The sequence below is a fragment of the Episyrphus balteatus genome, chromosome 3 (assembly GCF_945859705.1).
Source record: "Episyrphus balteatus chromosome 3, idEpiBalt1.1, whole genome shotgun sequence".
Classification (NCBI taxonomy): domain Eukaryota; kingdom Metazoa; phylum Arthropoda; class Insecta; order Diptera; family Syrphidae; genus Episyrphus; species Episyrphus balteatus.
In genome coordinates this window covers 24,584,971-24,608,049 of record NC_079136.1, presented here as the reverse complement: position 1 = coordinate 24,608,049, position 23,079 = coordinate 24,584,971, and the positions used below count along the sequence as shown (strand labels likewise).

Here is a 23,079-nt window from a genome sequence, read left to right as displayed (position 1 = left end):
AGACTGAGTTTTATTGATTGGTTTTGTTTTTATAACTATTGGATTAAAGAATAAACAAATTTCTATGCATTTTTTAAACACATTAATATCCTTTTTCATTTTTCCACAATTAAATCAAGATAAAGACTTGGCCCAATAATTTTGTAAGTGACTGTGTTTTTTTTATTGGACAGCAGATTTTATGTTGCAATCAGCTGTTCAAAGTCAAAGTGACAGAAGCGCGCTTTGAGGATTTCTCAACGTAACGCAACGAAGCTACGCACAGTGTGGCCAATCACGAATCTAGCTGGACAAAATTAATAACTCGCGTTAAATCGACTTTTTTTGTAAACAGTTTTAAACAAATGAATGTGAATAGATAAAATTCTATAAAAAAGAAAGATTTTTTAAAAAGAAATCTATAATTTCTGCAAAAAGTGGGTCAAAATAGTGATAAAGAAAATGCATTTTTATAGTATTTGAACTTATGTTTCCATAAACATATTCTATGATTGGATATACTTAATTATTTTAAAAAACGCTTGAAAAATCTCAATAAATAAAAACTCTATTGCTATTTACGAAAAAAGAGAGGCAGAATAATTAGTTTTTATTAAGAAATAGAACTTTTACACACGTTTTTGACAGGTGACATACATGATTTATTTTCTCAATATCATGCTTCAAAAATGTTCCAAAGATGATACCTGCTCATTAAAAGATCAAAAAAACTGTCTTTTCGATCTTATTTGGCAGTTTTGACACATTTTTCGAAAATTTGTTTTTTTGAAAATCTTGACTTCATTTTGAAAAGTGAAAAAAGTTGTATGGCGGTCGAGAAAACGCGAGACATGTAACTAGCTAATCTTAATGACAACACTCCAAAAAACATTAATTAATTAATTTCAGACCGGAAAAATGCGGAAAAATTAACTTTACCTCTATTTGAAAAACAAAGATATTTTTTTTTTGCACTTCCTAGCCTTCTTACAGAACTTATTTTTTTTTAAATAGTTGCAATGGTAATTAATAAATAAAAATTATAATACTTTACCTCCAAATGTAGATTAACAATAAAAAAAAAACAATTACACCAAAAAAAGTACCACAGCGTTTTTAATCGGCAACCAAACTCAAGCGAAAAATAGAATACTTTGTATTATCTTCATCCAACTGTTGACAAGAACCAACTTTCAAGCTTAGCTTACGCTAATCCGAGATGAAAACAAAAAAACAAAACATGAATTACAGTTACCCATTGTATTGAGAAGCTCAACTCATGATTTAAAATCATGTGGCTAAACTCTTTTTTTTCTATTTTGTCCAGTCAGATTGGCGAATTACCACACTGTGCTACGCCCTAAAGCGTGATTGTGTTTCAGCTTTAAATCTGACTGATTTACTAGGATACTGGCATACTTAAAATACAAGAACTGGGGACTTAGTTGTACTTATGTTAAACACATTTAAATTTATGTTGACTTGTTATAATTATTTTACAAAAAATTGATTGGAGCTTTCGACTTATTTCACTGCGAAGTTATAACATGGAGTCATTTTTGAGCTAGTTTAAAAATAAATGGAGCCAATGTATGAAACATTTATTGTCTTAATGTATTTTTTGTAAATTAGCTAAAGTGCTGGTATTCGCATTAAAATCAAGTACAAACGACCCCATCAATCATACATCATTTTTTTTTCTTCGCAGTTTTTCAGTGACGCCATTTATGAGTTTTCTTTATCTTAAGCACTACATATATGTACTGTATATTGATTTGCATCTTTCTAAATTGCACATAATGCTGTGCGCATCGTAAATTAGTTCAACATATTGTGTTATTTTTGAAATGCCTTCCTTTTTATAGCTTTTTTAGCGTCATCTATACAACAAGCTCAATAGCAAAAAAAAAAAAAAAAACGAAAAAGAGACCAACATCGTAAAAAAAAAGAGAACATCAAATGAAGTACCTACCTTAAGATTGTAATCTCACACCAGCTTCCCCATCATGTAGGTAGACATAATTCTCATCTCATTATAGGAACATCTCATTAAATTCGATTTTTTCAAACGTTCAACCCACACCACACATCACTCTTTGAACCACCCCCTAAGTCGAGAAAAAAAAGCTATATAGCCTCACAAAGTACCTAACCTGAATACAGAGATCTGTGCTAACGAAGATCAGGCTCTTAAGTGTCATCTCTACCTAAGCTGAAGGAGGCATCTAATAAAACCTTTTTTTTTTTTGTGTGTGTAGTGTTGAAGAATAAAGCTCGTTGGTAGATTTTTTGGGCGGATGTTTTCCTACCTCATGTCCTATATAATTTGTGTGTGTGTTTCTTTTTTTCAAGCCCCACATACGTTAGTATACGATTAACACAAAGAATCCATCAAATTCAATTCAAAAAAGGGGGTCGTTAACGGAAGAAAGGATTTCAACAAAACTATGCACATAATCTGTCGTGTATTTATATCACATGGAAGCCATTGCATTAAATGCTTAAAAGGATTTGTGGCCGAAATCGAATTTGATAGAGATAAACAATTTGTCTTGAGCCATTTCTGAAGGAGCGGAGGGGTGCGGTGGATGTTAAAGTAAAAACAAGACGAATTTGATAGGATCTCGCTTTTGGGGACGCTCTTTTATAATCCTTAGAATTCCAACCAAATCAAAGAATACCATTTGTAACGAGAGTTAAATAAAAATATCCTTCGAAGAAGACGACAGCAAAGACGACGACGGCAACGATTCTATTGATTTCGATTTGTTTTATTTTTTTTTTTCATTCGTTTTCTTTTTTCTGTTCTTTGTTGTGAATTGAAGAAATATTTCACTTGCATACTGTGGTTTTTGGTTTATAAATAGAAAACACTCTGAATGTGCCGCGCCATAGAACATGCATTTTTTTGGCAGGCTGAAAATGTATTTGATGGTTTTATTCTGTTGAAGAAATCGATTTATGAGCTTCGAGACTAGTTGTAGTCAGAGATGGATTATTCTTAAATATTTAAATTAATTCTTTTGAAAGTTCTGGAAAAAAAATTAAGGAATTAACAAAAAAATATTGATTCCTGATGGTTATTTAAGAGTTAACAAAGTTAGATTTATTTAGATTAATAAAGAAGGAAAGAAGGGCCAATAGAGCTTTCGATATTATATTTTTGGAATAATCAGACTTATTGTAAAGGTGTAAAGATTGGTTCCATGGTTCTGTAAGATATTTCACCAAATATCCGGTAGTCCTATATTGCAATGAAACCAGTGGTAATTTGTTTTATTTCACTTGGTTCTCTTGCCTGCTGCACATTTTAAGCTAGTGATCATAACAAATCAACTGGCCAGATTACTTGGTCAGCGATTGAAATTTGTTTCTATATAAAAAAAAATTACGTATACACCTCAGTGTCCTTTATATAATTCAATTCGACACTGAAACGACCTTAATATAAATAATGTAACATAAATTTGAAGATTCCTACATATGATTGGTTTAACAGAAGAAACACACATTTACTCACAATGATATGTGGAAAATGACAGGTTTGTAAAAATATCAATTAAAAAACGCATTTGAAATTTAAAAACAAATATTTATTGCAAATACAAAAAAAAATGCTTAAAAAAAATTTTGTATTGCAACAGAAAAAAATTTATTTAAAAAAAAATTTGTATTGCAATTGAAAAATATTTGCATTAAAAAAAAAATAAAAAATTTTGCATTAAAAAGAATGTATTTATTTATTTATTTTTTATTGTCTAACAAGAGCTACTTTCATAGACTAGATTTATCATTACATACATAAAATAATAATAATAACAAAATAAAAATATTTTGCATTAAAAAAATTTTTATTGCAAATAAAAAAATTTCTGCATTGAAAAAAAAAATTATTTTTAATGCAAATATTTTTGAGTTGCAATAACATTTTTTTTAAGCAACATTTTTTTTAATGCAATTATTTTTCAGTTGCAGTAAAAATTTTTTTTTAACTTGAAATAGATATGTTTTTTTATTCAAAAATTTTTTGTTTGCAATAAATTTTTTTTTTTAATTTGTAATCTAAAACAAATAAATTAAAATCAAAACTATTCTTTACAACCCTGGTATATGTAATGTACATTATGTCTATAAAAAGAACTAAGTAAAAATTAAAAATACTACGTAGTATTATTAGCTAAGAACAATCTAAAAACAACATACAAAAATTTATATTAAAAAAAAATTTGTATTGCAATTGAAAAATATTTATATTAAAAAAAAAATATAAAAATTTTGCATTAAAAAGAATGTGTTTATTTATTTATTATTTACTGTGTAACATAAAATAATAATAATAACAAAATAAAAATATTTTGCATTAAAAATTTTTTATTGCAAATAAAAAAATTTCTGCATTGAAAAAAAAAAATTTAATGCAAAATGTGTGCATTAAATATTTTTTTTTTAATTCGTCGAATTTCTTACTATTTTAAATAGTTTAAATAGCTTAATGTATGGTCAAATATCCAAAATTTTAAGAAATTCGACAAATATCAAAAAATTTTTTTTTCATTGCAGAAAATTTTTTAGTTGCAATAAAATTTTTTTAATACAAAAAATTTTTACTTGCAATACAAATATTTTTGAGTTGCAATAACATTTTTTTTAAATGCAAATTTTTTTTTAATGCAATTATTTTTCAGTTGCAAAAAAAATTTTTTTTTAAGTTGAAATAAATATTTTTTTTCTTATTCAAATTTTGTTTGTTTGCAACAAAAACCTCAATCTTGAATATGCGACCAATAGAACTCAAAACATTAGCTTCTTAAGCCAACTAATTCTAGATTTTCTTTTAAAGTTTTCAAATGATTCAAACTAACAAAATATTGAAGAAAACCCTATAAAAATAGGCTCGAAATTGTTGTTTTAAAAAGCCAATATTTTGGGTTCTATTGGTTGGACCATATTTTGCACTTAAAATACACGTTAAAGTTATAACATTGAGACAATCTTCATAAAGTGTTAAATGCAAAAATGCATTTAATCCGTTTGTGAATTGCTTCAGAAGGACAAAACTTCTGCACAATGTATGTAAGACTTAGTTGCATCAAAAAATAACAAATTCAGTCCTGGCCGTAGAACGTCCACATTCCATACAAATTTGCCCATTCTCCTTTGTAATGGAAAACAAATAAATTAAAAACAAAACTATTTGTTACAACCCTGGTATATGTTATGTAAATTATGTCTATATAAAAAGAACTAAAGTAATAATTTAAAACACTACGTAGTATTGTTAGCTAAGAACAATCTTTGAAAATATTTCATCAGATGCAGTGGCTAGAACTGTACAAATGATATGTACAAACTCTTTCACTCAATGTTTAAATATTTCTAGAAATGTTACAAGTTACTTATTTAGTTACTCTTTAAAGTAATTGCTAATTGTTATGTCAAACCAAGTAACCTCAAAAACATATCAAACAATGTGACTAACTTCATTAGCATGCATAACTTAAAATACTCGAAAAAGAGTAAACCTTTTCTTCGTCCTTCTTTGTCACCACTGCCAATTTAACATTACATTTCAAGATATTTCTAAAGCATCAGTTTTGAGCAAAATTAATATATCTTTGAAGTCATTAGCTTTACCAGCGAAAAAAAGGCTTGACAAAAGTTATTTCACACCTGTTTCACATTCAACTAATTCATACACCTTTCTCTGCAAATATAGTAGTAGTTGAGCAGGTAGGTACTATCTTCTCAAGTCGAAGGGTTAGTATTTGACACTGAAAAAACATATTTTTTTGCCAAAAAATACAATTTTTATATTGCATTAGACACCAACGACATTCAATGAACCCATTCACACCATAACCTTAACTTATTCGTTGTCTTAAAATTTCAAAAAAGTGAAACAGAATAAATTTAAAATTAATATTTTGATGTTTATAAAACCTCATAAGCTTGTGTGTTGCATTTAAAGATAAAAAACCAAGGTCCATATGGGGGTCAAGATATGGCAATGAGATAAAATCACCCCTATCACGAATTGGGGATATCCTTTTGCTATATATGAAACGACATTGAGAAGCTGAAAGAAAAATATATTATAGCTTTTATTGCAGTTAAATTTTATTTTTTGTATCCTTCCACAGATTCCGAACTGTACCAGTGCATTTTTTGGTTAAAGAATGAGTCTAAAATTGACCTCTACCTCATACCTACTTATATGTATGTGTTAAAACTTTATAACTTAATGGTCATAAAGAAAAGAGCATAAAGAGTGAGTGAATCTAGTTCCTTTGTTGGGTTGGTTATCTTTAAAATTGACCGAGCAAAGTTCAAACTCAATGTATATAGTGAGGGAATGTTTTAAAAAAAGTTTCACAACTGCATTTCATGACAACCTGGTTATTTGGGAGCATATTGAAGCATCTTCTCTTTTGACAACAAAAAATGAGACGATAAGTTCTTCTTATATTTGGGTTTAAATTTTCTCTAACGCTCTCCTCGTTGAGACGCACATTTAATGCACCAGATATAGTTTCTATTTCAATAACACTGCGAAAAATCTGTGACGTGAAATTGATTTAGCAGATTTAAAAATTAAATTTTTATCTGAGCAAATCTGTTATACCAGTTTAACATTCGGAGTCTTGTAAAAACCAATTCAAAGGGTTTTCTAAAAAAAAGTTACTCATACACCACAGTGAACACATTTAAATTGAAAATAGGTAGCAATTTTTTTTTATTCAATCTTTCTAGCTTCGATTCATTAAAATATTAATTTAAATGCTTCAAAATAATTATAACTAATTGAGTCGTTCCAAATTATAATAAATCAAAATTACATTCAGCACCACAGTAACGCCAAAAACTAATTTATTAAATTAATTTAATTGCTTGTGAATAACAAGAACCTTAAAACTCCACCTTTTAAAACAAAAATAATAGCTTTAGATTTTGTATCAAGATTAACATACTACTTGAACGACTTTTTTAACTACATAGTTGAAATAATTAAAAAAAAAAACATTCAACTAAAATAATTTTTTATATGATTAATAACACATGTACGCTTATCGAAAACTTTGAACATAGAAAGTCATTTATACAAAAGTTTTTATTTTTGTTTCCATTATAATTGGACATTTATTTGAGTGCTAAAATTATTTCTATCCCATTGGGATTGATGTGGCTTGATGGAAAATTTTGATATAACAAAACTTGTTGTAAGTTTAAAAAATCGATAAAAATTAAGTTTTTGAAGAATCTATTTAATTCTTTTAATGTGAACACATAATAAAAATGAAATAATTTAACCAAGCATGGTAGTAGTTTGAATTCTATGTGTGTATTGATTGTATTGAAAAATTATGAATATTTACTTTTTTTTTATGCATTTTTTTATAGGTAACAAAGAAACTTTTGTTTTTACTTAGAGCCAATTTTTCAATCTTCTAATAAACAGTCAGTTAACTGTTCTACGAATAAAGTTATTAGGCTCATAAACAATCAGATAAAAACATTGAATTTTTCAATCAAAAATAATTTATTCTACAGAATAACAAAAAAAAAATTGTCAAATTCAAAAATATTTAAAATTAAACGTCATTTTTATTAATGATTGTTTTTGTTTTCTTTTTTTCCACTGTATTTTTTTCAAGATTCTTTCAAAACAGCTTTGACAACTGACACAATATTTTTGTTGAGATTATTCCTCAGAATAATTTTTATTCGTCTCTGAAAGAAGCAGATAGTTTTATTCTTAGGAATAAGCTATATCTGCCTGTTGAAAAATTGATTTTTTCTCTATCCTTAGGAATAAGTACAAACTGACTGTTTAACTGACTATTGAAAAATTGGCCCTTAGTCTTATTTATTATTTTGATCGAAATCTCTAAATTTTTGGCCAATTTTCAATTTCTATAGGTTTAAAATTATGATCAGACATATTCTTTTGTTATAATTTTTTAAAAATAATATAACCTACCTATAACTTGATTTTTTGTAAAAATCGCTGTAACTCAAACTAATTTTGTTATCCCACAAAAAAGTTTGAGTTGTATTATTAGCAAATAAAGAATTCAAGGGTGGCTCTGTGATTTTTATACCTTATATGCAAAAATTTATATGAAGATCTAGATTATCTTTCAAAGGTAGATCATGAAAAATATGTTACGCATACGCCACAGTGACCTACATAATGTTTACATGGTAAGGCAATGCTGATAAAATCTTCTGTGATTTTTAAAACATAGAAATGTAATATGAACAGGTATAAAAACCATTGCAAAAACCATCCAAACCAAATTAATGAAATTTTCAGATCATGCAGGCTCAATAACCACCATTTTTTCTTAAAAAATATCTAATTGAATAGAAATAAAACTTTTAAACTAATATCACACAACTTGTAAATATACAAAAATTAATAAAAAAAAAATGGAAAAATGTCATTTATGTGTTTAAAACGCATGTGTTTTAATTTATGCTATTTATTAATACCCTAATAGCTCACATCCAATTTGAGGTTAAGATGTGTTTGAATTTTTACAATAATTTTAATTATCATTTTGAAATATTTTGTTTCCAGTTTTGTTTAAGTTTGCCAGTTTTGTACACGTGAAACAAAATTTAGATCAAATATGTCATTTTTAGAACAATTCTTCTTGTTTCTTTTACCATAACCTTAAATGGAAAGTGAAAAAATTGATAACTAAAAACGGGTCTAACAACTTAGAAAATTTAATGAGTATTGTGGCAAATTAGATCGTTTGTTTAAATTAAAAAAAAAAAAAATAACTAGTAACTACATACAAATGCATTTTAGTAACCTTAGAGAATAAATAAAATATTCGAAAAACACATTTATGGATTTTTTTTAATTTAACATTTTTTTTTTTTTTGAAAAATCATTTTCTTTTTCCATAAAATTTTTTGAACTTTGTTTTATGTGTGTTGTTGTTATACATGTATTTACATTCAAAAGATCAGAAAATTATCATACAAAATTTATTTTATGTGTTCGAATTTTTTTTTAACGGTTTCTAAAATATTTCGTTATATATCCTTGAAATTATGTTTTTTTTAATGATATTTTTTTTAAAGATTTAAAAAAAAATAATCTTTTATGAATACAGTCTTTAAATTCTATTATGTATTATATATATTTTTTTTTTTTTTTGAAGTGAAAACTTCATATTCAAAATTCTGGGATAACTGTAAAAAGATGTTCTTTTCCTACACACGTTATATCTTTTGATCTAGTGCACATAAAAATTTCATTTAACTTTACGAATACGAATGCTGATAACATAACCTTTTATTTGATATGTATATCACACATAGCAGAACGTGCTCTACAAGTTACACAATCTTAAATTGAAAAAATTGAAAAATACCTCAAAACACTTGTGGAGATCTGTTGCCGATGACCAGCCACCAGTGTAGGAAGTACCGTAATCTCAGTCTGGAAATTTGACATGGTTGACTTTAAAAAATTCTAACTTCTCTTGTAGGCATCTTTGAAATGAGATTGATACGTCATATGAAAGGTGAAACATGGTATAAAATTTAGTATAGGTTGTCAAACAAAAAAATTGATTTAATAGCATGAGAACAAAACAATAAATGTTTTTTTTTTGCTTTTTTTGATGAAATTTCATCGAGTTTAAAAAATTCTAGCTCTTTTTGAAGATATCTCATAGACCGGATCGATATATATATTTTGAGTCTTGCACCATAAGCTTTCAGGTGGTATAAAATTTGTTATAGGTTGTTAGGGAAAAAAATGCATTTAATAGCGTGAGAAGATAAAATTACGTGTTTTTTTCGCTTTTTTTTATGAAAATGATTGTTTTCAATAAATTATTTTTATACTTTTTGTGCATTACAATGGTGTAATTTTTTAAAGTGAAAACTTCTTTAGTATCGTAGCGATTTGAAACAAGATGAAACGAAAAAGCGACAGGAAAAATCAATTGATTATAACTTTTGTGTTTTATTTGTTTTATTGAAGCGTCATATAAAAAAGGTTGGTTTTTTCGATATTCTTAGCAAGAAAAATGATTTTTTAAGGTTTCACTTCTAACACGTGTGAATTGCACACATGATTTTGTTTTGTTTTTGGTTTTGTTTTCCATTATAATCCATTTAACAATTTGATTATCTTTAGTATGTTCCAAGTAGTTCTATCTTAATTTAAAGCCTTTTAAGTTTTTTGTGGACTAATTTATAAAAGGTTTATAAAATAATAACATATTAGCTAATTTAAAAATTATTTAAAAAAAAAAAACTGTTACGGATATGAATTAATAAGTGATAAGGGGTCTTTTCATTGATATTATTTTTTCATCTTCTTTTAACATTTAAATCTTTGACAAATTGTCCTAGCTTATTCGAACAATTTGTATGGATCGAACATTCAAAAGACCAGAAAATTATCATACAAAATTTATAGGTTGATATGTTAAATATAAAATTTATTTTAGCTTCTTAAAATCTATATGAAAAAAAAAAATTGTTACGTATACACCACAATGACCCACATATTAATTAGATTTAGTTTAAAATTCTTCTTCGAGCTTTAAGGTATAGTTGTCATACATGTAATTATGTTCTTACATGTTTTAAGAGAATTTAATAATTTCATATATTTCATGACGTTGAATGGATCTAGCATAGTTATCTGTACGGATAAGTGAATAGTCCTAAAAGTGTTCAATAAAGTGTAGATTATTTACTAGATTTATTAACAACTTTCCACTGTTTTTTTTAGCTCCTCGTATTTCTTAAAATAGTTCATTTCGTTATTTTGAATATTGTTGATGTGTTTAATTTTCTCTATGTTTTTCGGTATCCTAACTTAGTATGCTACTTAAATAGAAAAGTAAATGCAACAAGTAAAAAAAGTAGCTACAAGCTTCTCGTTTTATTAAAAATACAAAAAAAAAAAAAAAACAACTTATAGCTCAAAATTGACAAGTATTTTCTACGGTAAAAATAAAATATAAATTCCTAAAAAGTTAAGAAGTCTGTTAAATTCAAAATCAATATAGACAAATAACTTCCAAGTCATGTTTGTTTAAAAAAAAAAAAAAACCAAATACCCATAAGCAAATTGTAGCACGAAAACACTTTAACAAATAAAAAGAATAACTAATGAGCCTATTTCCTTTAGTACTTCTCGTATATTTCTACATATCTTTCTTTTTTTTTTTTTCTTATCTCATTAAATATTTTCTCTCGGTGCATGACGTATCCGTGTAAACTTTATACTCTCCCCTCGTCACCATTTCTCTCCTCATTGTACGCATTCCTCTTATAAACTTCATGAAGCAATACAAAAAATCCAAAAAAAAAAAACAGAACGGCAATAAAAATCATTCAGGATTCAAATGAAACTGCGCAAGTCCTTTCGCAGAGCAGAGCTCCTCTTCTATCTAACCTATAACAAAACTAACCCATATTCAAGCAGTAGCAGCAGCAGTACAAAATATCTCTGCATTGCTCCTCGTGTTAGTTCCTCCAACCCCGACATAAGGACCCCCCCAAAACAACACACAGAGCGTATAGTAGAGTATAGGTTCTCTCCTTCGTCGACTCTATACAAGCTTTGTATTCCTTTACTAGTTCAATGCTCAATGCTTACCTCTCAGACCGTCAGAACTCGTTCGACCAACAACTTCACGCTAGTTCGCGTTGGTAATATAAAATTTTTATATATTTTAATAAAAAAAAAAAAAAAATAAAAAAACAAAATAGAATCCTTGTTGTATTTTTTTTTTATATGTGTGTTGTCGTAATTTGTACAATAACAGTACACAGACTAGTGCTGCTGGCTGAGTCATAGTTTTTTCTTTCATTTCATTTCTGTCTCTAATTTAATCCTAATTTTGAAATCCAATATTGTTTTGTTTCAAATAAAAACACGGTTCGTGGAGTACAAAATGAAAAATAAAAAAAAAATACTTAATTTAATTAAATTAAATATTAAATATTTTATATTTAATATTTAAACTTAAAAAAATGTGATTTTTTTTTGTTTATAATTTTTTTTAATGTGAAATTATTAAAACTCCCTTAACGAGGAGGATCCTTAATGAATAAAAATAATAAAAATCCTTGTGAAAGTTGTGTTTCGCATATTATAGTGTGTTAGTTTGTACAAAATGGGGAGGGGAGTTTTTAATAATTTATACGGCAAACAAAGGAAGACAAAAATTGTCAGCAGTTAAAACTAAATCGATTTAAGTTTTTTTTTTTTATTTTTTTGTTATTTTTGGTTGCCTGACTGTGTGTATAGCCTCCTTAAGTTCTGCTCCTAAAATAAAACCTAAAAAAAAACAACAACAACAAAAAAAAAAGGATTCAAAATAACTACACAGTGCACATCAGAACATCTCTGCTGCAAAAGCTGTTAATGACAACATAAAAATAAAACAAAAATAAAATAAAAAAATAAAATAAAAAAAAAAAAAACAACAACAAAGGAAACGTGCGAAATTTCCTTTTTTCTTATATTTTTGTTCTTTTTTTATTTTTTGCCTCATTTTAAATTTATGACTATTTCATTGTGTATTTTTTTTTGTTGTTGGTTGTTTTATTATGTTAAATCGATATTATTCTTTGCTTCTTCTCTACCACCACAGGTGAAAAAATTATGTGAATAAAAAAAAAAACAAAAAAAAAAAAAAATACGAAAAAAAAAGAATTAATATTCGTTACCAAGAATAATAAAGTGAATATTGCTGAATCAGCAGCGCAGGTTGTCAAAGTAAAAAGGATAAACTTTTCAAAGGGTGAGTTTTGGTAAACATTTAAAAAATACTATGTACCGTTATATTATTTATAGCCCTCAAACGACTTATAACGTAGAACCCGTTGAAAAGCAACGGCAGTAGTGTTACACTTGGCCTCATTTTGCAGGTCCTTTTCGGAGTGCGCTCACACACAATACACTTAAATCCAACCTACACACACACACAACACACATAATGGAAAATCGTTTTACCATGAAAACGTTTTTTTGATGATTTATTGGCCCAAAACCGCAGTTGCTTGCCAAATGCTAACAAAAATGCAACAAAAAAAAATATGAAAACATTTTTACTGTATTTTTCGGTTCTTATAGTTAAATATTTTATTCATTTACTATAAATGGGCATATCCCGTTTTTGTGTGAGGGGGCAACATTATTTCCGTTTTTACTGCAGTTTTTTTTTTTCTTTTCGGGCGATATAAATTGCATGTCTCGTGCGATGTGGGTTTTAATCGTGACCACATGCACATCCAATTCAGAGGGTTGAGTTGAGAGTTGAGATGAGTTTAAGTTATGACGAGAAGAGTGAAAAAGGGTATTTCGCCTTTTGCTCATGTTTCATTTTCTTGCTGCCTGCCGGCATAAGAGGGTTTTATTATTTGTATTAGTGGGGGGTTGGTTTTTATAGTGGGGTAGTTTTTGTGGTGGGCCTAGATCTAGGCGCCAATGTGTCGTTTTGGGTCATGCGGGAAATTTGTGAACTTTTAATGATGTACATTTTTAGATTGTTCCATGTTAAATGTGTGTTGTTGTGCATGTGATGATGGGTTGATGAGAAGAGGGAATAAATAAAATGCGAGACAAAAAGAAAAAGGCAATTATTTAAGGGGATTTTCTTTGTCATAATATGGGGAGTGTTGTATAGCTTTGAGAAACTCTAGCTTAATTTTTCAAAAATATATTATTTCAACATATGCGGTATATTCATTTTGGGGAGGTATATTTTATGATTATTACCTATTTTAATGGTAAATAACAGTTGTTTTGTGGTGCTTCTGTTCGTGACTTAAATTTGTATATAACCTTTTTGAACATTTTGAAACAATTGTTGATTGTGAATTTCGGTAGATGGTGACGCAAATGTACCTACATTTAAAAGCTTTATTGAATTGAATTTGGGCAACACATTTAAAATTTATTGTATTTAATCGGTATTAGGTATTTTTACATATAATTTTTTGACAGAATTAAGAAAAATTAGAGTTTTCTCTAAGCGTTTTATTTTATTTGCTAACGAATTTTCTATACCAGTTAAACAAAAAACATGCCCATGACACCATCCACGCCCTTTCTACTTATTGAAAATGATTGATGTTGTGCCATTATGACAGCTTATTTACCATAATTCTAGATTTCACTGTGTTTGATGTAGTTTATTTGCATAGGGTATTTATAGAAGTCTTATAGGGAGGCGTTGATTCTGGATATTCATCATACCGAAGAAAAGTAGGAGGATGGGGATGATGATGGTGTGGTATATTTTAGATTATAATTTTCTGAGAAAAAATGTTTTCGGAAAATTCTTTTGGTTTTTCATGATAATTATAGTCATTACAGTCGGTGGTTGAAAGAATGTTTATAGTCAAAATAATTTAATGAGAATCAAACAAATACCTTGAAGTTTTTTTAAGCTTTTATGAGATTTTTGTATAATAATAACTATACAACTGTCCAATGGTAGCAATGGTTAATGCATTGCTATGTTAGCTTCCTAAAACATAAAGCAACATATTAAAATAATTTCTTGATATAATCATACAAATGAATCGTTGATTAAAACAATATACCTACATACAATATAATGTACATGTTTTTTTGAATAAGAGAATAAATTAAATAAAAAAAATAATGTGTGCAATTCACACTTGGTAGAAGTGAAAAAAATTGAAAAAATGTACCTTTTTTTATTCTATAACCTTTAAATCCATGTTTTTTATATGACAACCTATAATAAATTTTATATCATCTGAAAGCTTATTGTTTCAGCTCAATATCGACCATGTCTTTACAACATCTACAAAAAGAGGTAGAATTTTCTTAACCCAATCACTTTTCATCAAAAAAGCAAAAAAAAAATCAATATATTTTCCCTTCTAACACCATTAAATAAATTTTTTTTAAATGACAACCTATGATAAATTTTATATCATCTGAAAGCTTATTTAACATTTTATATGACGTTTCAATCATATTTCTACCATGTCTATAAAAAAAGTAAGAATTTTTTAAAGCCAACTATGTCGAAATTTCAAACTGAGATTACGGTATACTTACTACACTGGTGGCTGGTCATCGGCAACAAGTTTTTCAATTTAAGATTGTGTAACTTAAGAAGCACTTACCTTTATGTGTGATATATCAAATTAAAGGTAATATTATCTGGTAATTATTATGTGATCTAGATCAAAAGATACAAGTTGTTTAGAAAAAGAACATCTTTTTACCGTTTTCTCAGGATATTGAATATGAAATTAGTTGAAAATTTCCACAATTAAAGTTTATTTAATTACCTATCTACAGTTTAAATTTTATTCATCTATCAATTAAAAAAAAGTTATAATCAATTGATTTTTCCTGTCGCTTTTTCGTTTCATCTTGTTTCGATACGATACTAAAGATGTTTTCAATTCAAAAGAAAAACAGTGGACATTTAAAACTATTTTTGAATATTTAGATTTGATTCGAATTATCTAAAATTTAAGTCTTCTTAGTTAAAAACAAAAAAACACGCACTATATTTTAAATTTTAGTGAGCCACATAACTTAAAAAGTAAGAAATCCCTGGTCACAAATTTTGAATTTTAAATCGATTGAGGTGAATAACCAAAATTATGTTATGTACATTTTTGATAAAAAAATAATAAAAAAAAAATGACAATCGAAAACAAATAAAAGTGCTTCCGAAAATCCTTCGATATGGACCTTATCCTTCCATATGATACATATTTTGTCATTTTTGTTGGTTTTTAATTAAAAAAAGTAAAGTTTTTGAAAATTTTATTTGGGTTTCATTTTGGGAGAAAATCAGAAAATAAAATATCGTTTTTTTGCCACGTGCGTAACTTCAATAAGACTGGTCTGTAAAAAAAAACCGCCTTTTAACCAAAGGATTTTTTATTGCTTTTGGCAAAATCTTTGTTGCAAAACTGCAACTGGAATTGCTCGTAAGGTGGTCGTTAAATGAATACCGATTATATAACCGTCGCGTCGCACATAGGAGTATTGTCATCAAAAAACTGGCCATAATTATTTTTCGTGGTTTTGTTATTATTTCTGTTTAAAATTAGTATTCCTACAAGAAAATACAATATAAACCTAGTTTTTGTTATTTTTTATTTTTTTTTACCAAAAAGTAAAAAAATTGATACTCCGCCTGTCGACATTATTTTTCTCAAATCTTTTTCCTCATCCCTAATACGCAATTCTCAGTTTCTTTTCTCTCTTCCCCAACCTTAATTAAGATCACCCAAAATAAAATACACTAATAACATCATTAAATTTAAATTAAAAATAAAAAACGTTGCATAAAGTAAGGAGTATTTTCTATCAGAAAGTGAAAAACTCATTGACCCTCGATTCTCTAAAGAGCACCTAAGAGCACCCAATTTTTGTTGCATTGTGTTAAAGAATATATAAACTAACTCATAAGTTTCAATTCATCGCAGAATAACGGGGTATACTAAAACAATATCATTAAAGTTCAAATAATAACTTACCAAAAATATCTAGTTTTTAGATACTAGTTCTAAGCCCGAATTAAAATAGAAAAAACCATCTAACATTTTCAAAACTTTATTAATATCGTTAATAAATAACAGAAGAAGAATTCTGCATTTAAATTTTTTTAAATTTCTATCACAACACTTCGATATCGCATATAGAATAACACTTACCAAAATACTTCGCATTCAAATAAAAATGAGGTAGATATAACAGTTAACTTTGAACTCATTTTTTAACAAGACACGATCGAAAAACAAAAAAATGAGTGCAGCATATTGACACGTGTTTATTTTGCACCCACTTTGCCAAACTTTTTGGTGTCAATTTTGATTTTCAGAAAATCGACTTATGACCAGGTTTTTACTGCAACTACTCATATGTGCGTCGGTTGTTTTTCGTTGAACGATTACAAGAAACAAAAAAATGAAATTTTTTTTAGAATTAAAAAAAAAAAACAAGACTTGGCATTCCATTTTTAAGGTATGTAATATAAATTAACACTTAAACAAGAAATTTCTTTCAAAAAAACAAAAATGCTTGAAGATTTTCTTAAAAATCCAAAAATTAGTTTTTTGAACCGAAAACATGTCATAAAAAAAATATTTTTAAGGATTGCAAGCTTTTGTCAAGGTTTTCAGCTACGCGGGGCTAAACTTTGAAAATGACAAATAATTTTGAGCAACTTCTTATAAGCTGATATGGCACACTTTTGTTTTTAGGAATTTCATAGCCAATATCGAAAATACGGATTTTCACCTAAGTTATGCTTATTTGCTTCTTGCCAAAATTTTTAATCTTATATTAAAAGCCAGTATGAATTTGAATTTTATACCGTAACTCTCCAATGGATTTTTTCAGAAATTTTATTAAACGGAATATACGATTTTATGTAAGAACATTTTTAATGGGCTATTTATTAGAATCTCGATAAAACTAAAGATTTTCATCATAAAAACATAGCTAAAGGCTGATACTTAAATACTTTTATACTTTTAAGACATAAAAATTTTGTAATGGAGAGTTCGGAATATAAAAATTGGATAGACTTTTATATAATTTGGATGTATCAATGTTTAAAATATTTTTTTTATTTTTCGTGGGCTAAAGGTCATTCTTAAATATTCTCTAATTCGTCTCAGTCACGTGAGAAGTAATAGTTATCAATTTTAATTTACCTTTTTTATTTTTTTTACATTTAACGAAATAATTTCGTAAAATATAAATAATACAAACAAATTTTAGCCGGCATGTTTTAAAATAGGGGGATAAGCAAACACTTTAAAAGAGGTATACATACATATATCCTTAAATGACTTATAAAAAAGCCTTTCCTTACAGACTAAATTAACTGTCATGAATATTATATGTTTGTGTTCGAAGCAAATTTTAAGTGTGAACCAAAGTTCAAAAAAATATTTAAAGAAACAAATTTTAAATGTTTTACCATTTTCGTATTGTCACGCACATTATAATTACCTCACGTATCCGAAAAAGGTGAAAGACGAAGTCATTTATTGTGTTATTTAAGAAATAAACACAGGTTCCTTTTTCTCTGACAAGGCATTTACATACCTACCTATGTTCAACACTCCATAGAAATCATTTTTTCTACAGACTATCATTTTCCTGTCGCTTTCTTTTAATTAAATAAAAACTTCAAATTCTAGTAATTGGTTTGTCATGCCAACACAGTCAATTTTTTATCATTTAAGAGACCACTCAACAAAGCCTAATTGGTTTGGTATTTTGTTACAGCGGTATATAAAATTTTGTATCAACTTTCAAAGCTTAAACATAGACGGTCACTGGGGTGTATGTGTAACATTTTTTTTTTTTTAATTTCTTTGTTGGTATGTATAGATTTTTCAACTTTATCATTTAGCAAATAATGAAATTAGTTTATTTTTGTGGACAATTTTTTGAGTACATTATAAAGTGGTCAGTCCAAATTTGTAATATAATGTTGCATAAAGGTTTAGCATCGAAAAATTTAGTTTCTATGAACTAAAGTTTTTTAGGGAAATTGAATGGAATTTTGCTTCTTCGACAGTAAATTTTAAGTTTCAGCTAAACTAAAAAAATTGAAACTTGGTACATTTTGATTCAATTGGAAATTCTAAACATTTAATTTTTCTTCATATCACTGTTTTTTTAGATTTAATTCAAAATTTGTGAGTTTTAACTTGTTAAAAACAAGACGTTTTTGATGCTTGGTGGCACGGGTAAGAATAAAATTAAGGTATTAAAACTGGAAGCATATATTTTAAATTTATTTCCGACCATTATAAGCCTTTGAAGCATACCCAACTTATTCCAAACTTTCAAAAATGTGAACTTTTTAAAGCTGATGTTCGGCTTTAGTTTGTTTGGTTTTGTAATATTCGTGAATAATCAAGCACTACTTTTATATTGATGCCATTCAATTAAATAATACTAATGCATACATAATTTAAAAATTGATGGAAAAAAAATACTTGTTCTTAAAAACGTCACGCAAAGACAATTTTGTGGTTTGTATATTATGCATTCTAAAAATATTTAAGTAATAAGACCACTTATAATAACCGATAAGTAAGAGACATCAATTTGCAAGTCTGAGATATTTTTGTCTTGGACAGTGAAGCTTAACTTTTCTATAGGTTTCTGTATGAAGTTAAATAAATGTGAAGAATACAAAATATATCAGAATTCAATAAAAAATTAAAATTATCTTAAGTTGACTTAAGAAACTTAAGTTTTTTAGTCGGGCATTAATAAAAATAATTTAAATTATTTCAATATGATTTATAGGTGGAGAAAGTATGTTTCTTGAGTGACCTCCATTTAATAATATTTCCAGGTTAAGCAGGCTAATGGTTTAATTTGCCTTTGTTAATGACGTTTCGGAAACGTTTATCTCCTTCTTCTTTATTCAAAAATAAATATTATAACTAAATTGGTAAATTAAACAGATTTTTTTCCGAAACGTCGCACATAGGAGTATTTGCAGTAAAAACCTGGTCATAAGTCGATTTTCTGAAAATCAAAATTGACACCAAAAAGTTTGGCAAAGTGGGTGCAAAATAAACACGTGTCAATATGCTGCACTCGCTTTTTTGTTTTTCGATCGTGTCTAGTTAAAAAATGAGTTCAAAGTTAACTGTTACATCTACCTCATTTTTATTTGAATGCGAAGTATTTTGGTAAGTGTTATTCTATATGCGATATCGAAGTGTTGTGATAGAAATCTAAAAAAATTTAAATGCAGAATTCTTCTTCTGTTATTTATTAACGATATTAATAAAATTTTGAAAATGTTAGATGGTTTTTTCTATTTTAATTCGGGCTTAGAACTAGTATCTAAAAACTAGATATTTTTGGTAAGTTATTATTTGAACTTTAATGATTTTGTTTTAGTATACCCCGTTATTCTGCGATGAATTGAAACTTATGAGTTAGTTTATATATTCTTTAACACAATGCAACAAAAATTGGGTGCTCTTAGGTGCTCTTTAGAGAATCGAGGGTCAATGAGTTTTTCACTTTCTGATGGAAAATATTCCTTACTTTATGCAACGTTTTTTATTTTTAAATTAAATTTACTGATGTTATTAGTGTATTTTATTTTGGGTGATCTTAATTAAGGTTGGGGAAGAGCGAAAAAAAACTGAGAATTGCGTATAAGGGATGAGGAAAAAAATTTGAGAAAAATAATGTCGACAGGCGGAGTACAGGCCATTAATCATTTTTTTAAGTAACAAAAACTAGGTTTTTTTGTATTTTCTTGTAGAAATACTAATTTTAAACAGAAATAATAACAAAAACCACGAAAAATAATTATGGCCAGTTTTTTTATGACAATATTCCTATGTGCGTCGTCGTTAAAAAAGAAAAATTAAACCTAATCCTGGAAATATTAAAACGGAATAGTTTCAGCAAAACTGTTGTCCTAATCGGAGTAATGATGTTTTTTGTTGAGGTTTCATTTAAGCTAAAAACACTTTAAAATAACGACTTGTCACTTTGTTTTAAACATTGTTAAATATGAATTATAATTAGAATTACAGAAGATACGAAAAATATCAAAAATATCATATTCCTTGCTTTTTCAAGTAAAATTAAATCAATTTAATTTTCTGAAAAAGAAATTATTGCTAATACCCAGTTTTTACCCATCAGTATGAATTAAACTTTTATTTTAAATTGTAAAAGTTGAATTTTTAATCCCCAACGACATGACATTTACAATTATCAACTGAACTTCCATTAACTTGACATGTTAAAGTACGTGTTTCAGTATCAATGTATGCATGGGCTATAACACCCTTCTACTTAAATCAAAAACGCTAAGCGCTATCAATGTTTCCTCCCTCAACCATTGTTGTGTCTGTGTGTATTTGAGACCATTTTTTTTTTATCAGCTTTTCCCCTTATTTGTGATTTATTTATATGGATATGCTTACCTATTGTAAACAATACAAAAAAAAAAGGATAAAAACAACAATAAACGCCATTCACATGGGCTGTCAAATGAGAAATGACACAAATTAACAGCTGCTATCCTTTAAACATTTTTATATCTATGAGAATACCTCAATTGGAAGAATAAAACTCAAAACGTAGAACATAGAAAATTAATTGTATTTTCTGATAAAAATTTAATTTAAATCCCATCACAGGGGTCGTACGTAGTTGCTGAATTCAAAATCAAAGCACATGCATAGGAAGTGAAAGGATTTTTTTTAATATCCTCCTTATTTTTCGTTTGTTTAAACTATTTAACATATATTTCGATTTGTTTATTTAAATCATAATTACATTTTTAACAGAATTTGTTATTTTTGTAAGTTTTTATTCCAAACAGAATAAAATGTACATAATACTTTTAATTTGGCATGATCAAGGCTTAGATTCCATAATTTTTCTCAAAAACTACGAATCCTATATCAGTCATTTTCATAAAGACAAAGTAAAGAAAGAAAAGAAAAATATTCATAGCTACATATATATCGAAATAGAATATTTTCTTTTATTCACGCTAACTTTTTATTACATATTCAAACTGTTATATTTGTTTAGTGACAAAAGGCTTTTTATACTAACATAGTCACATCTCCCCCTCCATCTAATGTCCTATTATTTTTTCATTTAAATTCTACATTATAATGACTGCAATCCATTATATTAATGATAGGCCATATAGACATTAGACTCAATTCTGTTTTTTTTTTTTTTATAAACATGAGTTCCTATTTTATTTGCATTAAATTCGAAATACTGCTCGTCGGAGTATCTATTCAAAAAAAAATCAATATAAGCCTGGACTCGGAATGTCAGGATATTATTCTATAGAAAGTAAGTTGAGTAGCTAGGCGATATGATGATGGTGGATGATGATAGGCTTTTATGTTATAAAGGATAAAAATAAAAGAACTTTTATTCTGCTTTCAAAAGTTTATAAAAAGGCATTTTTATACTCGTGTGAAAGGTAAATTATATATAATATATTTTTATATTTAGTATGTTGAGGCAGCAATAGCAATTTATAACCTACTTTGAAGTTTTGAAGACATGAATAGAATACATTATAGCTTACTGCAAATTATATTTTATTATTTTCATAAATATTTATATATTTGATTCTGTAAGGCCAAGTTTTTTATACAATTAAATTTTTGTTAAAACGTTTATGAACCCTTTTTCTGCAATAGAGGAAAATGCTTTTACCTAAGAAGGATTATATCAATAGAATAATTTTTATATGTGTTTATTCAAATAAATAAACAATTTTGCTTTAAAAGTTTAGTGTCATGTTCAAAGTATGTATGTATGAGCTATATTATTAAAAATCATTTTTTCTTGCATGGAAAATTTCTCATAAATAACTGAAACCTGGGAAGATGAATAAAAGATTCGATTTATTAATTTTAGAGTTTTGATATAGTTTTAATCTTGGTCTCACTATGTGCCAAAATTATACACCATTAAATTAAAGGATTTTTTTCTGATGTACCGATTAAAATAATAGTCACTCATATGGAAATATATTTGTTTTGGTAGGAAAAGTTTTTGTTTCTAATTTAATTAGATATTACACTATAATTTAATTTTAAAAATATATTTTGTATTATATTCTGAGATAAAAATAAAAACAATTGTAGCTAAAACGTCATTCATCGATTTTAATCAGAAATATAAACTAAAATATAAACTTTTATAAAAAAAAAAATAAAAAAAACAACATTCATGACCTAGATATTTCTGACATCAAAAAAAAAAAAAAGATTTAAAAAAAGTGCTAGTACTTTTGAACCACAGTACACATGTACTGTGCTTTTGAACGAACCTAACTACTTTTATGTATTTCAACGTACATAATCCAATTTTGAAGTGAGTTTTGATCAAACACACAAACACCCTCAAAATTTTGAGTAAATTGCAAAAATTACCAAATTTTATGTGACTTTTGTGATTTTTTTACTATTCACTCAAATTTTTTAGGGTGTTTGGGAAAACTCACTTCAGATTGGGAGCACTTTGAAATACATAAAAATAGGGAGGTTTGTTGAAAAATACTGTAACTTTTTATT

The 23,079-nt window shown here is 27.1% G+C and overlaps 1 protein-coding gene across 9 annotated transcripts in view; it reads left to right on the top strand.

The window, feature by feature from the left end:
* Nucleotides 1–11,534: 11,534 nt before the first annotated feature.
* The window catches only part of LOC129917145 (uncharacterized), a 131,175-nt gene continuing 119,630 nt past the window's right edge, over nucleotides 11,535–23,079 (top strand). For 6 of the 9 annotated variants that reach the window (XM_055997518.1, XM_055997517.1, XM_055997516.1 and 3 more), the window contains exons 1-2: nucleotides 11,536–11,670; nucleotides 12,618–12,767. The gene's annotated coding sequence lies outside the window, so the exon portion shown is untranslated. Of the gene's footprint in view, nucleotides 11,671–12,617; nucleotides 12,768–23,079 lie in introns of all 9 variants that reach the window. The other 3 variants (XM_055997514.1, XM_055997512.1, XM_055997513.1) reach the window with 1 other exon arrangement.